The sequence below is a fragment of the Falco punctatus genome, assembly GCF_963210335.1.
Source record: "Falco punctatus genome assembly, chromosome: 1".
Taxonomy (NCBI): Eukaryota; Metazoa; Chordata; class Aves; order Falconiformes; family Falconidae; genus Falco; species Falco punctatus.
The window spans coordinates 59,168,577-59,185,131 of record NC_137580.1 but is presented as its reverse complement, the minus strand read 5'-3'; the positions used below and the strand labels follow the sequence as shown (position 1 = coordinate 59,185,131).

Here is a 16,555-nt window from a genome sequence, read left to right as displayed (position 1 = left end):
CTCTTTCTAACTAGTGAAATAGAAACACTTTCTTATTTTTCCTTCCAAACAGCCACATCCTGCACTTCTAAATCAATTATAGCTCAAGACAAATATGTCACTGTTTTTACTGTAGTTTTGGCTGAAATAAAAATGCAGGTTTTGACTCTAGTTTCTCAATAGGAAAAACCAACAATTCTAAAAATTGAAATGAGAGCTTATAATAACTTTTATTTTACTTCTACCAGAGTATGTGAAAATGTTTTAACTATTTTTCTAGCAACAAAGCATGAAATGCCTTTTAAAATAAAAAAACTATCTTATTACAAAAACCTCAAATTATAGTAATTGATTTGAAAATACTGCAAAATAGGAAAAATTTAAACAGGTGAAAAAACCTTGTAAAATTGCACAGAACAACTGAACCACTTTTTGAACAGTTTTTTTTCATCTGGCTTCACTAGTTACTACTTTTACATTGAAAAAATTGAAACTAATTTTGCAATTTTGAACAAAAGCAGGATGTAAAAGTTCCCTCAAAAGTTTTTGACTCTTAGGAATTTTCATGCTTCATTTTGCATATAACTAAAAGTAAGTATCAGAAAGGGATATTGTAGCAAGTATCCTATTCCCGCACAGTTATTAGATAGCATTTGCTGTATTCATTCACAATTATATCCTCAGGCAGCTACAAAGAAGAGTCTTTTGTCCAAACAATGTAATCAGGGTATTGGCTAAATCACGCTCCATTTGAAGACACAAGGATAAGTGTGTTTTTCGACCATGGTCAATCAAACAGAACAGCTTGCAGGCATTTAATTGTGGGGCTATTAGCACCAACATTCAGCTACTGCTGAAGTTCAAGGGCTAAGTGTTGGTGGGCACTCTCAGGCTGCCAGAACAGATAATCTAGATCAGCGCTGATCCTAGCAGAGGCACCTGGAAGGAGGCAGTCTGTTTAAACTGAGAAACGAGAAATTAGCACCCAGTTAAATCTGCGCCACTGATAATGTTCAGTATATCTTCAAGTTGTGAAAGAGACACAAGAAGGCAATATGAAAATACCCTGAGCTTGTCAGGCCAATTTTAAAAAAAAATAAAAAAATAAAAAAAGGTACTCCTAATGCGTATGGCAAACTGTGGTCTTGAACAACTTATTCTTGTGTGTAACTGGGAACTCCAGATGTTTAACATCTCATACACACACACATCAACCTCAAACAGAATTTTCACATGTAGACTCAGCACTACCCTCTTGTTTATGGGCACAAGGTGCAGTACTGAAAACAGCATGTGCAGTAGTGGTTTGAGCATGGAAAGTCTGTGGCATGCAAAGGATATTGGGTTAGTGTCGTTCTAGCAAAACCAAGCAGGAATGTATTTGCTTTTTCACCAAAAAGCACTCCCAGTAAGCAAATGCCAAGGTCTCTGTTAGTTCACAGCTGTAAGCCCTGCCTGCAGCCAAAAGCCGTTCCCCGCACAGCCTCTCTGACAGCCCTTACCCAGCAGACACTGTGTTGTTAACTGGCAGAGCAGAGAGCATCTCTCAGTGGGACAGGCTGCTAATTTTCACGTGTTTCCCTGCCCTTCCTGCACCTGACTGACTTATGCTGATGGCCGTGGCACCAGCAGACACCAGGAGTTCAATGCACCTGCAATAGCAAGCCTCCTGTAACTGAGAGACTCCAGGTCTATCACCTTGTGTGCATCCCAAGGGGAGCAGTAAATCTACCGGTGGCTGCCGTTATGGAGAGTCAATTTTCATTCTGCTGGCTAAGGTTTTGAAGTATGTGAGCAATAGGCCAAGCTCTGAATTAGTTTATTGTTCTTGAAAATCAGAATCTAAAGGACTTTGAACTCCTGGCTTTAATACAGACTTCCATTGTTCAAGGTGAAAGAAAAACAAACTTAAAGCACAGTCAGTGTTGACAACTAAGCTCAAGAAGCATGCATGGAGCTGCCCTGGTGGTAACAAACAGAAAAGGTCTTCTTTCTATTTACTAACACCCTTTTTCTTCTCAGGGGAAGAAGCGGAGACAGGTGGATAGGGAAACATCTCAATGAAAAGGAAATCCCTGCAGGCAGGCAGGACAGCATGGAAGATTGGACCTTGAAAGATTATTTCAGGAAACTATTCTATATGGTACTTTTCCAATGCCTCCATAAAACTCAATGCAAAATTAGAAATATGTATTTCCAGCATAGAAAGCTAAGCAGACACATACTCTGCATACACTTAGGGAAAATTACTGTACCCCACAGTAATAAGTAGCAGACAGAGGCAATGATACCAAACCTCAGAGCCCAAGAAAATCTGACCAAAATGGAAAACAGGAAGCAAAACGTTGCCTCTGCTTCGGGAAGTTTTGTGAGAGGACACAGAACTCTCTATTCTGCACTTCACCTTTTCATAATCAACACTTTCCTCAAGACATAATAATAGTACAAAACTTCAGAACAGAAAAAGGCCATTATAAAAGCAGGTCGCTGAAAATACCTACCTAATACTAGAGTTACAAGTGGTAAATTGATCAACTGGTCTATTTTCAGTGCCTCAGACAATAGTTGTTCTTGTACATAGTACACATGGTTGTTATTTTGCCATACAACACAAGACTGGTGGGTAATTAAGCATGGCCAACCATCAAATATTTGTCCACTAAAGGACCCTGCTACGTCTTTTCCCTCTGTCTATTAACTCCCTGTTTTTCTAAGGGCATGTCTCAACTTCTCAGGATAGCTGAGTAACACTCCAAAAGGAAAATATTATGTTCAGCATCATAACCAACATTACTCACATTATACTTTTTTTCATATGCAAAGAAAGATTCTGATTTAAAGGGGGAAAAAAATTGTTTCTCATCAGACAGAGAAAGCCAACAACTGAAAAAAGCAATAGAGTGTAGAGATATCTTTCAGTTAAAATACTGAAAGCTGTGATTCAGTGTTTTGTTATCATGAGCAGGAAGATGATCCCTCTGTGAATTGTATTGTTTCTTTAGAACCTGGTAGATCATTCTGCACTAGAAGCAGTGTTAGCTCTCATTAATTTTAATAACACCTATAATTTCATGTATTTGGCACACGTACAAAAATATACAGAATATCACATGAATACATTTTTTTCCAGACTAACTGACAAAAGCTTGCAATTAGTTATTAGTTATGGATAGTACAGTTCAGAAAAGCGCTTTTGGCATTGTCAGGCTTAGGAGACAAGTTAGTACTAAGACAGAAGTTGTTTTACTAACAAGCAATAATATGTTGTGATACCAAAGTTCAGCTGTTAAATTCAAACCAAAACCAAAAGAACCCTCATGCACTTCCTTGGTGGCCACTAAAACACTCATTTCTCTGTACTAGAGGCTGAGATAGCTCCGTGTTGTGCATCATACAATTCCATTACTTTGGGTTATCATCACTGACAACGCATCACATGGTGTCCGAAACTGTTCAAAGCTAAGAAAATAAACAATCTCCAGAGATCATATTAGATCATATTAACAGATTATCGTGGTGCTAAACCTGAGTTTTACTCTCTAGCCCCTGCAGGGAGCACAATCCCTAAACATACATGTGCATGTGTGTTTGTGTACACACACACAGCGTGCCGTGGAACAACAGGTTAAGTTTATTTAACACTACTTCCCTCCCAAAGTTTGGACTGTTCAAGGGGAAGGAACACCATCACTGCAATTGCCAGGACTCATTAAGAGAAAAAAAATAATAAATGCCAGCAGATATGATCTGACCTGCCTTTTCCTAGGCTTTTGCAAGATACACAGTTTTTAACAAAATGCATAGCAAAAGCATCAGAGATTTTTTCAAAAGGGGCTACCATCATATTAATAAGTGCACTTCTCATCTCATGCAAATATAGTGAGCAAATCACGTTCTTGATCCATATGCAGAAAACAATAACCAAACATGGTGGGCAAAGTGTGTTCTCACTCCTCAGCCAAAATTAAATTTCTTATATGCTTTCTTGAGAGATAAATAAGAAGCTAAACATTCAGAACTAGTAACTAAGAGAACTGCAAATAAAAGAAAGTGTAAAAATCACAGTTAATAAATAATATCTCAAAAAGAAGCACATGAATCCTGGGATAAGAAAAGCTTTGGTAACTTAGCATATCTATTATCATTGACATCTATTGCATCCTGGAGCTCTAGGATATCATGAAATGTTATTTAATTCATACAGCTGCTTGGTGTTTGAGGGAAAAACACCTGCTAAAAGTATTCAGCTCCCAGTTTTCAGTAGTGGTAGAGGTAGGAGTGGAGACTTCTCCCAGATCTCCTTACACAGCTATTTGCATCCATGCCTTGCAAGGAATCCTCTTCTGAGGTGCAAACCCAAGTAAGAAAATTAAGATGAAAAAAAAAAAGACCACAAAACCGAAAAATATCTGAGCTGACTCTCAGCAGTATTCTACATGCCCATACTTCTGAAAATACCTGTAATAAATGTAACAAGCTAGAAGGATGTAAAGGATGCAAAGAAGACCATGCCAAGCTCTTCCCAGTGATACCCAGTGACAAGGGGCAATGGGTGAAAACCGAAACACTGGAGGCTCCCTCTGAACATCAGCAACCACTTTTTTACTGTGAGGGTGACGAAGCACTGCCATGGGTTGCCCAGAGAGGTTGTGGAGTCTCCCTCCTTGGAGATACCCAAAACCCAACTGGGCAGAATCCTGGGCAACCAGCTCTAGGTGACCCAGCTTGAGCAGAGGGGTTGGACCAGATGACTTCCAGAGGTGCCTCCCAACCTCAGCCAGACTGTGCTTCTGTGAAAATGGAAAAGAAGAAACCAGGAAAGTAATTTCCGTGTGTAGGAAATAAAATATAGGAAAACGTTCATATTTTTTTAAAATGTACAAACCTATTTATCATCAGCCAAACAATGACATGAGTAAATAGGATAAAATTGGTTTAATTAATCTTGACAGACTTACAGAGCAATTGCTGATGACATCGTAATTTTCCTGGGTCAGGGTTACACAATTAAAAAGTCATCTCTCCAGTCAAGGTTGTATCGATAAAATTCAAATGCACGCAAAAGACTGAGGAAGAAGGAAGCTTTGATCTCCCACACTGAAAGACAGGAATAGCCTTCTCAGGAAAACCTGCCAGGTCTTAATATGAACCAAGTAGACTTCACAGGGCCAGCCACCCCCCTGCATGCACAGACACTGCAGCTGTGCACGCCGCTCGCCTCTGCATTCCCTCACTTCCACCCAGCACAGCCAAGGGCACTGAAGGTTAATTACATTTGCACAGAAGAACGGCAAAGCTGCATCAAAAGACACGGGGACATACAGACGGGTAAATAAGACTGGGCCCGCACAATATTACTGCTGATGAGGTACAGAAAAGGGAAAACACTCACTTGGGCTTAGAGGGGAGCTTGATGGCACTGCAGTAGGAAAACGGGTGTATCCTTGCAAAGCACCAGCACACCGCAGGACTGTAGCGTAGCCAGAGCACGCTGTAGTTTTACGTTCACTGATGCTGAACAGCAACTAAACCAAAATAAAACTGTCGTTTTCCCTGTGTTGTAGGGTGTTAGAACTTCTCTATCAGACTATCCCATCCAGCTCCTCAGTCATCCTTGGCTAATCTCAACCCGCCCAAGCCACGGGGGGCTTGCTCAAGTGTGAATTGAAGTACACTTGATCGCAGTATTTAGTTATACTTACAGTGGCGGAATTTAAGTGTAAAGTGGCAAGGAATAAATGAGAACACAACCTCTCCCTGTGGTTAGGCTTCTCTTCCTCACAGTTTATATGTAACACTGCCTTCAGAAGAGATAGGGGGGTTTGTTTCTTTTAAAACAATATATCATGCTCTTTCGCAAGGACTACAAACATCTTCAATTAGAAATGCTTCTAATACACTCTGAAAGAGAAAAATGCGAAATAATACCATTTCATTTCATTGCCAAGATCTAAGGTTTTGCTTCTCTATTTATTGTGCCAATTATAGCCTCTAGTGCCCAGAAAAAGATATGTTACTGCTCCCCTCGCAGTACCTTCAGTACCTTCAGTGATAAGGCAGGTCACCCACTGTTCCAATATTCTTTTACGATGGTAAAAATCCTCCAGTTATTTTCTGTCCAGTTAAAGCACAATTTAAAAACACTGTTCTGTGGTTACAAGTGTCATTCCTGACTATATACCCACACTATTTTCAAACATAGATAGAAGAACTATTTGCAATGTTACATGACCAGCTTCCATGCCCTTTATTTGATCTAAATTGAATTCCGTCCTACAGGCTGACTTAAATGAGCTGTAAAATTGCTTGTGGAGTAGGATCCTGCTCTACAAAAGTAAAAGTAAAAAAAAACTGTCAGAAGAACTTGAAAGAAAAAGAAAAAAGGAACAGAAAAGCCTGAGAAATCCTCCTTGAGGAACGGCATATCACAAAGTGCACAGGCAGCACAAGCCTCATGGAGTAATGATGCCTAACCCTAGTGTGTATCCAAAAATAGAAGGGAAAGGGAACTTCTCATAACTACCTCCTCAGCCTGTGGAGAAATCCCTAACAATTTGTTTCAGGTACTTGTTCATGTAGAAATAAATTTACCTGCTGCCTGAAGAAAGGCACTATATAAACATAAATCATTAATGAACCGAGTGACCTCACTCTTGAGTAACTAGAGAAGCATAAAACCAACATGCTGTATAGGTAGAAAGTCTTCTAGTCAGCACTGCCACGCACCAGCAGGCAGCCAACACAAGAGCATCCATCCTGATGCAGTAGTAGATTCCTTTTGACAGGCTTTGTGTTTGTATCTCAACCACCACAGGTCACTGGTGGCAAAAAGCAGAAGCTTCTGGGGACAAACAAACGCACAGTCCAATAATTAAGACAGGGATCCCTGTCACATCTTTGTTTCGTCCAAGGCTTTCCTGAAGTGAAGCATTTGACAGAAGTAAGATACATTTTGCTACATTTAAGAACACAGAAATAGTCATTGCATCTAAGCTGGTAAATGATGCAAAATTGTTAACACAGACCACGGTGGTCCAACCTGTGGCTTGCAGCAGCATCTTGGGGAAGATGGGGACCAAAGGTACAAACAGAAGCTCTGCTGAAGTAAGCACCCAGCTCCTCCAGCCTCACAGAGTGATGGGAACTATCCCCACACACACGGCAGTGGGATCAGTGTAGCTTTTGGGGGTCCTGTTCTTGCTTCTCAGCTTTGTTCCCTCGCCTTTCAACACCTGTGACTACAGCTGCTCCAGCCCAACTCGCTTCCCGGTCCATTCACATGGTAGTAGCATGGAAGACACAGGAGGCAAAGGCTGCCAGGAAAAGGCAGGAGAGAGGGTAGCTGCTGGCACAAAGTCGAACAAGGAAAATGCTTCTCGCACAGTGGTAAAGCTGCTGCTACACGAAATAAGGAGTGATCATAGCTCCACAGTACCCCATCCAGGTCCTGTGAGTTCAAGGTTGTGGTGTTTGACAGAGACTTTTGTAGTCTCTAACACTAAAAATTCAGTTACTCCAAAATGCCCTGATAATGACAGGTTTCTTAATGACATCATGAGGACAGCACTCCTTTAAAGGGAATTTGAATGAGACAGGATGGTGATTTTGCAAGACCTTCCAATGACGTTGTTCAAGGCACAAGCATCACCCTTGAGGGACAACAAAAAAAGGCAAAGATTTCTGTGGAAAAAAAAATATTTTAAAAAAAGGAGGAAAAAAAAAAAAAAAAAAAAGGAGAGGTGCCTGCTCTGGCAGAGCAGAAGCAATGTTGTCTCTCGTTAAGTTAGCCAAATGCACCAGTGCCTCACTGGATGATTCTTTGTGGCCAGCAGCTCTGTGACTGACACACCTTTTTTTTTTTCTTCTTTGTAGAGAGAAATGACAGAGGGAGCACTTCACTGACGATCTCCATCCTGCTAACATGGAGAGGAAACTCAGCTGAGTGTCATGTCTGCTGCACGCAATAATTTTAGCTGACAACTGGTCTAAGCCACCTTTGCTGTACATGTAAGAACTTGTTTTCCATCTAGCTGTACAAGCACCTCAAATGTCCTATTTTTCCAGCTTGTTCTAGATAGTTTTTCAGCCTGTTCTAACATGACAATTTGACTCTGAAACTGGGGTTGATGGTTACTGGCAGCCCAGTATCTTCATCTTGGTAAGTGTTTTTGCTTGCTATCACATTGTGACTCACATCTACTTCTCCCATACTGATGTATTGTTGCCTAAGTGGTAAAAATGGCACAGAAGGGTTTGTGCTTTCCCCCTCTCTTGTACTTCTGTTATCTGGAAATTAAGAAGTGGGTTTGCACAGAGATTTGGCACTCTTTCCCTGCAAGAAATCTATATGCAAAAAGCTGTGTTGTCCAGACAAGATTAATATTACTTAGTGATAATCAATAGTTCCAGCCCTGAAGAGCTTCTAAATTTTGTCTCTCACATATAAAAAGAGAAAAGGCAGAAAACTGAGTGGTGAGGGACAGTAATTTCCCTAATTGCTTCTAGATATCTTAAGGATATCAATGCGAATTATGCAAACCTCAAGAGATAGGAAGGGATGAGGGAAGGAAATAAATTGCTGTATGAAGATATGACAGTCTTCTATCAAATACAAGGATATATTGTTTCTTGCTTAGGACTTTCAGTGTTTGTTGTGTTTATCTAATAAAGTGCCACATGTAGTGAAAGACAGAAATTGCATGGGTATTTATGAAAAAACAGCTCTGTAAAACTATAATAAAATGAAAAGCCCCAAAGGAAATAAGAAAAATCACTGGAAAGTACTTGAGAGCATTAATTGTATTAAAACTCTCATTTGTGCATATCAGGGCTCTGTAGTTTACCCTCTTCTTGGAATAACCCATACAGAGTACCGTGGAACAATTTTTCTTTCAATTCCATGACACTTGTATGAAAAAAATACATAGCTTTTCCAGAAAACACATTAATACCTGTCCATGTGACAGGCAGAACTGCCCCATATCAGCAGCAAAGTTTCCAAGCCTTTTACCAGCAGTGATAAGTACTACCCAATCTAAAATATCTGTGTGCATAAATATGTATATACACACCCGCTCAGGCACACACACACTATCAGTCTTCAGGTTTTTACAACACATTGGGGAAAGCTTCAAAACTCAAAGAATTTTTACTTGCCCTTCACAACTTGATCTAACCTGAAAATAAATACAAACTCCTCAGCATTAACGAGCAGACTTAAATAAAACGGTTAATAGGGCAAGAGACTCTTTACACAGCTTAAAACTAATTAATATCTATTTAACTATCAAATGATGACTTAAAAGAATTAACAGCTCTGTTAGAAACTCTTTTTCCCCCTTCATCTAAGTAGGGGACCTATCTTGGAACACACTAGGAAAATGCCAGTTTGGTGTTTGTGTTTATGTTGAATTAAAGAACAGAATAAACAAAAAATATTTTTAAAATCATCTTCTCCCTTCCCCCCCAACTGTAAAACCTTCCTGCTAAGTCTTTTTTCATCTTAAGCAAACATACTGAATTTTCTACAGTTATTCAAAATGTCAGTTTCTGGTAATTGTAGTGAGCTACAACTCCAGTTCCTAGAAAAGATGAATGTGCACTGCTTATTATTCAGTGTCATGCTTTTTCTTCACTTAAATCGCTCTGTCTCCCAGCAAAGTGAAGCAATAGATGAATATCTTTACTGTGTTTTTTTTTCAAATGGAAAAATGCATCTTTGCAGAGGCTATTCTCACAAAAAGGAAGATCTATCAGATGTAAAAAACCTTTTTTAAAAACAACTAATTGTAAAATGAGTTATTCTTTATTTTAATAGGAATTTATTAATAGAATAGATACCATAGCATTTAATGGATTCTTATCAGATGCTTTTTCTAATCATAAATTATCAGAAAAAATCCTCTGGGTGAAGTTTGTTGTGAACACCACACATTCTATTGAGACAGTGACATTTTAAAGCAGTTTAGATAGCCCTTTTCAGGTATGGCTGGTGGTGAAACCTGTCACCACCTCCAGTGTGACAGACAGAAAATATATGTAGAGTGAAAGAAATGTAGCCGTGAAAGTATAGCATAGCAACAGCAGTACACGTTCGTCTTTGCTTTCTGCATTTTGATACACTGAAAAAGTTTCCACCCTGGCAGATATTTTGGCTTACCTGGAAACTTTCGTGTTTTCTCTCTCCACATGAAAAGAAGTATGGATTAGGAAGCCTTCCTATGTTATTTTTCAATGTCCTAGGTTATGATTGCTCTAATTATATAGTTTGTACGGGATAATCATGAAATCTTTTTGTAAGTTTGAGAAGCACTCGACATGTTTTTGGAACTGCTGCTATCCCAGCAATAAGAAGTTGTGACAATCCTATGGATCAGTGCCGTATTTCTCATTCTTTTCTGCAACAACCTCAGAAGGGCATCTTTTCCAATGAGATAGTAGAAGGTAAATATGTCAGCTGTCAGCAGCAGAGACACTTAAATCCTCTCACTTTCCCTCAGTGAGAAAGTGCCTAGGGCATGAGAATGGGCAGAAATTTGGAAAAGAACCCATTCAGGTAGCATGTCCTGAAGGGAGATGAAAGGAGATGGGAACAAAGACTGTTGTGATAATGCCATCAACCCTTGTGCCCTACCTGGCATTTCCAGCAAGACAACAAGAGACCACTGCTTCTCTGGAGGAGCAGGTTCTCCTGGTAGAGCTCAGAGACCTCAGGGAAGCTCAGCATCAGCTCCATCCCCACTGTTACAGGGCCAGGTCACATCTCGCAGAGTGTGAGGTGGAATATGATGCAGGATGTTTTTTGAGGAATTGGGACCTCATTTAGTTGTTGTATTGGGATGCTTTTTGTGTAATTAAGAAGCAAGATAAATTTGTGTGAAGCAACCAAAATCCTGAGAGTTTTGAAATGTTTATTGGATGGCTGTTTGTGTATTGGATGAGCCTAGGAAGAAAGGGTTGGGAGGAAGGTGGTTTAGTTTTTGTCTCTTTCTCTCCATCGAACTCTATTTTTAATTGGTAACACATTAAATTAATCTTCCTTAAGTCATGACTGTGTTGCCTGTGACAGTAATTGGTAAGGGATCTTCCTATCTTTACCTTGATCCACCAGCTTGGTTTTTTCCCCTTGTTTTCTCCCCCTGTCCTGTTGAGGAGGGGGAGTGAGAGAGTGGCTGGGTGGGCAGCTGGCTGAGGTCAGCCTGCCACAGTTTTTTATTGAAGGGCAAAAGGTTCTTTACTGCCAAGGAAGTATTCCAAGTGTAGATTTGCTTTTAGTTCTGCCCTTTTAAACCCAGAGATCCCAATTCTCTCTCATAAGACTTCCAGTGCACGGATCTAGTATTTGTCTCTGTCTTCTTTTCTGCCCTTTTCTGAAAGCAACGCAGGGATTATTCGGTGCTATCTTTTCTCTAGGTCAGTATAGTAAAATTAAAGTGATACTGGGCACCAAAAAGGACCCAATTACAAAGCGTTCTGCTAGATGTTCAGAAATAGTTCAACAGTTTGGTATTTGCGATACCAGTATGTTTTCACATCAAAAAATTAAAATTGTTGCAATTACTTCCTGCATTTATTTCACTTCACTATTTCAGCATATTGCCCAATGCTAAATAATTTCTCGGTGGTGCTGGAATGACCAAATGCTTACTATGCTGCTAGGAATTAAGAAATCCAGCTGATGTAAGTAGTTAGATTTGAGAGAACTCTATAGGAAATAAAAAGTTAGAGGAGCTTTTAAAAAAAAAATGACGAGGGAGCCAATGGCAGCTACAGAGACCTCAATGGCAGCTACAGAAGCTGCATGTATATACTGACAACGGGAAACATGGGGGGTCTGCCATGGAAACAAAAGCAGGTGAGCTCATGTAGTAGCGATGCTGATACCCTGCGGCAAGCAGATAAATCATTTGGCTAAAATTGGGAATGTTCTTTTCAACATCTATTTTTAAATAAAATGTCTAAGAAGCTTTCACAAGATATTTGTATTCTCTATTTCAGTTCCCAAGAAGGACCAAAATATTACCAGAAAAGTTGGTCCCAGAATATTGCTGCCAGGATCTCAGAATAGAATTCCAGAAAATTTTACATGAAAGCATGGAGTGAATGGTTCCAGCTTGTTCCATCTTTGGTTTAGGTTCAATAAGCCTAAATAGCCAGTCTAGCATGCATGCCTAAGGCAAATGCAACTTCAAATCTTTGATGAGTCCATCTGCCCTTGATATTAAAAAAACCCTATTCTCTGCACTGGAAAAAAAAAAAAACTGTTGGAAAATACTCAAAATGTTACCAAAAGACAGCTTGAGAGGGTCTCATTCATTCATTTGTTTGAAACAAAAAAAAAAAAAGCCATCTTAGAACTCCTAAGTTTCAATAGCAACACAGATAGTTTAAGAAAAGATATGCTGACAAATGAAAAGAATATGGTCTTCCCCAACTGTTAGTGTGGCTGTTCTCCACTTAGATGTAAAAGCCTAAGAATTTGTCCACAGCTTACAATACTAGTAAACCAAACCAGATAATACTGTTTGACATAGCAGGAACAAAGAGTCAAACTCTTAGTTTACATAAACAGCTCGGTGTATTCCTATAGAATGCTACAGCCTGTGTCATACAAAACCTAAGAATTACTGAATTGCATCCATCCACCCTAATTTACTGCATTAATTTTCTGTCAGATAGCATCACATTAAATTGTGGGAAACTGCAGTAACATTTCCATGGTCTGGTTTGAATGGAACCAGTGGACGTGCTCTGTGCCAGTCATAGGCAAGCAAAGCATGCTTTGTTTGCTTGGTCTAACCAGAATCATCACACTTCCCTCTACCCAACATGACAGTACTCATCTTCATTTTTCACTATGCTTCCATGGCATAGTTTTTTCCCCACATTGCTAGGGACTTACTGTTCAGTCAATGATGCCAGTATCTGTGATTAGTTGGCATAAAAATGACAGATCCAGAAGGCTGCAATTCCTTTTTCCACAAAATGGACGTGACAGGTAGTGGCAGCAGGACCCACCCTGCACTTAAGACATCTGGGACTTCTCCACTTATTATAGCAATTTGTTTCACAATTCTGTAACCTTCCTTGCTCGGGACACTGTTGAGAGGAGTGCTGACTCCACACTGTACGGCAATGATATTCCAACACTCATCTTCCAAGATCTGAACAAAACCAGCAAATCATGTCACACTGACTGAATATATTATTGTATAAAAAAAAATTGGGATGCAACTTTTCCAGGTAAGCGCCAGTATATTCCACGCAGAGTTCTTAGGATTTTTTCTTGCACTTTAATAGATAATCTTCTAGAAAACAAGCAATTGGAGAGAGTGCTAGATTCTCTTAAATTTAACAAGCCTTCAAGCAACTTGTACAGAAGCTTAATACATTTCTATAGAGGTCTGTTTCGTGCTATTAAATTAATACATTTTTACCTAGAAAAGGAGGGTACTTAATTGCATTTTAATCAGGAAAATACAAGATTTCTCAATTCTATTACAAAGGCAAAACTTTCCTGCCAGGTTTCCTCTTGCACCTGAAAGAAAGATTCTCTGCTGATTTTATGAGTGAAGTTTCTTCCTACAGAGGTCAAAAGTTTCACTTAGTCAAAGTCAATCATCACTGAATGACCACACTGCTCTAAATTCATATTTAGTGCTTCATTAAGGTGTTAATTCCCTCACAGAGAGTGAGCCTGCCGTGGTTTAAGTATACCTGTGGAAACAGGGATTTATTCATAGACCACAAAGGTGAAACCCAACAAATGTTCGTTAAACCTGGAGCATGTGAAGACTTCTGATTTGAAGAAAAATGGTGAAATAGTATGAATTCTAGGGACAGACACATCCTCAGGTGACAAACCCCAATCTGCCCTGCAGCACTGAGAGCTGGGATTCAATGGCTAGACCTTCAGCCTCATTTGCTAATTATAATGGGACAAAAAAGTCCCCTCCAGAATGCACAAGGTTTATACACAGGTTACAGGGCTTTAAGATTTTTCACTAATAATTTGACTTGAATCAAAACAGAAGAGGAAGAAATGTAAAGATACATGCACCGGTGTTAATGTACTCATAGAGTTCAGGTGGCGGCTGGATTGGACAAGTCCATTGCAGTAGTCTGATTTGAAGCTAATACGTGAAAGCGTATGCTTATGCCATAATAGCATGGGTGCTCAGTTTTAGCCTTTTGTTGCTTAAAAAAACCTAAACAAAATCCCTCACGCTCTTTCTGAAATGGATCTAGAAGATTTCTCTTTTATAAAATTCAAAATGCCCACATGCGCAAGGTACACAGTTGTACCTTTTAACTGAATGACAGGTTACTCCTTTAGGTGTCTTTACTTTAGAAATTGCACCCTCCTGGTGGTACCGAGTATCTTCGCTTGGCACGAAGTTATTAATGGAGACCAAACTTTGAAGAAGTGCATTAGAAAGCTTTCTTTCCCCTGGAGACTTGTCCAAAGGGATTACATCCATCAAATGCATTAAGGAACAGTCAAATTCGTTCCAAACATAAGCTGCGTCTTTCCAAAGAGTTTAGCTGCAGCCAGGTTATTTTAGCTCAAGTTCCTTGTGCCGGAAAAGCTTCGTCTCCTTGTCAGAATTAGCCACCTAATTTTGGAAAGTTCACCACAAAAACAAAGGGAACGTGTGAAATTGCAAAGGAGGTGTTATCACCTCTATTCAACAACAACAGGCTGGGATAGTTCCCTTCTTGTCAAATTACTGTAGCTTCACACAGAATTTTAATTTAGAAGCAGCTATTTGGATCCTACAGGCAAGTAGGACTTAGAATTGTAAATCCATGAAACCCTGAGCAAGTCTCAAATGTCAGCAAGCCACAAGTAAATTAGTTCTCTCTGCTAAGGCTAGTCTCGATATACAATTTTTATTGTTTTATCTCATCAAAATACATATTATAGATGCCTTTTAGAGTGCAAGGAAATAACCCTGAACAAGGGTAGTAATATAAGAGCAAATAGTTGCAACTCCTAGACCTAGGTTGTTACAATGTAGGCTAATTATTACCTATTCTGACAAATGGTAATTGTTCAGTCTTTTTTCTTTCCTTCAGTGGATCCATTCTCTTCTCCCTCACCAGCTGCTCACCTTGCCCCTGGCAGACTTGGTGCCTCCCCTCCACTGGCATATGACCAAACAGGTAGAAAACCTCCAGTAACGAAACCAAAAACGGCAACAAGCCATGGGGTAGGGTGGAGCCAGGGAAAAAAACATGCACATTCAAGTTTTTAAAATGCTTCCCTGCCTTGCTTCCAAACCAGTTACCATAGTGCTTACCAGGCAAATTAAACAAACCTTATTTAATTGGAAACTTGCATTGTTATTTCTTAGCAGATGAGTGAGGCACAGAAATGAGCTGTTCCATGGACACAGAGTTGTTCTCACAGAAAAATTATTCTTCAACAGTTAACTGTGTTATTTTATGCTATATTAGAATAACTTTTTAACTATGGCTTTGGTAATAAAATGCCATTAAAAATATTTTGTACATTGACTACAGTCTGAAAAGGGAAGGGGCAAAAAAGTCTGGAAGGTGTAGGAAGCAAATTTGAAGGCTAGAGCATAAAGCAGTATTGGGAGACAGCTCTGCTGAGGCCTCTGCTTCAGTGCAGCCCATGCACAGCTGCACTCACGCACCATGAGAACTCCGAGGAAGCAACTGCGGATCTTGTCTCTGGCGAGTATCACAAGTACTATCTAGTAAATCCTAACTGAACGTGCACAAGCTGTAATCTCCAGATTTGGAAAGGGAATGAGCATCTTGCTAGGTTTTTTTGAGGGCAGTAGAAAGAGGCACAACACCACATCATGCCCCTTACCATATTTGACATCCTGGCTCCACAGCACATAGGCTTTCCAGTTTAAATTATGAAGCATCTAAAAAAAAGGCGAAAACTCCTCCCCGATACCCAGATTCAATTCCTCAAAAGTGAGAAGTCAGTTTCTTCAGAAACATTTCAAAATAATCCTCAGGACTGAACAGGCTGGGTGGAAAACGTCAACCAGGGCAAGCAAAGTTGTATGAAACTTTCTTGTCATGACAGCTTATGCAAAATTAAGTGCGTACTTGTCAGGACAGGAGCAGCCAGAATATTGCAGACTTCCAGGAAGAAAAGAAACCTCTTTGAGACTTGCATCCAGTGTTCAGACATAGCTTGGTTACATTGAACCAAGTTCTGAAGTGATCCTTCTCTTCTGGTTTTTAAATGAAGAGCTAACATTAGGATAGGTTTTTATTTTGTATGCTTTTAAAAAAAAAACAAAAACAACAACCTCCAACTTAGATCCATATTTCATTTTACCAGACCCCTGGAGACCACTGGGGAAGAAGGGTCAAGAGGAAGGAAGAGGAGACTAGAGGTAACAGTTTCTGTATTGGACTGTACTAGATGAACCCTTCTCTGCTCTCTGAGCCAAATCTTTTCAAAAACATTTACTGTTGCTAAAACACTTACCTTTTTCAACTATTTTCCTAAGTGCTTTAAGTTTGACTTGTTTCCAGTTCTAAGTAAGAGTAATTAAATTTTTCATACCAAACATTTCCCAGGAGT

General features: G+C 39.6%; 1 protein-coding gene across 3 annotated transcripts in view; it reads right to left on the bottom strand.

Moving 5' to 3' along the window:
• Nucleotides 1–16,555, bottom strand: part of CRACD (capping protein inhibiting regulator of actin dynamics) — a 131,337-nt gene that overhangs the window by 70,582 nt on the left and 44,200 nt on the right. The window lies entirely within an intron of this gene.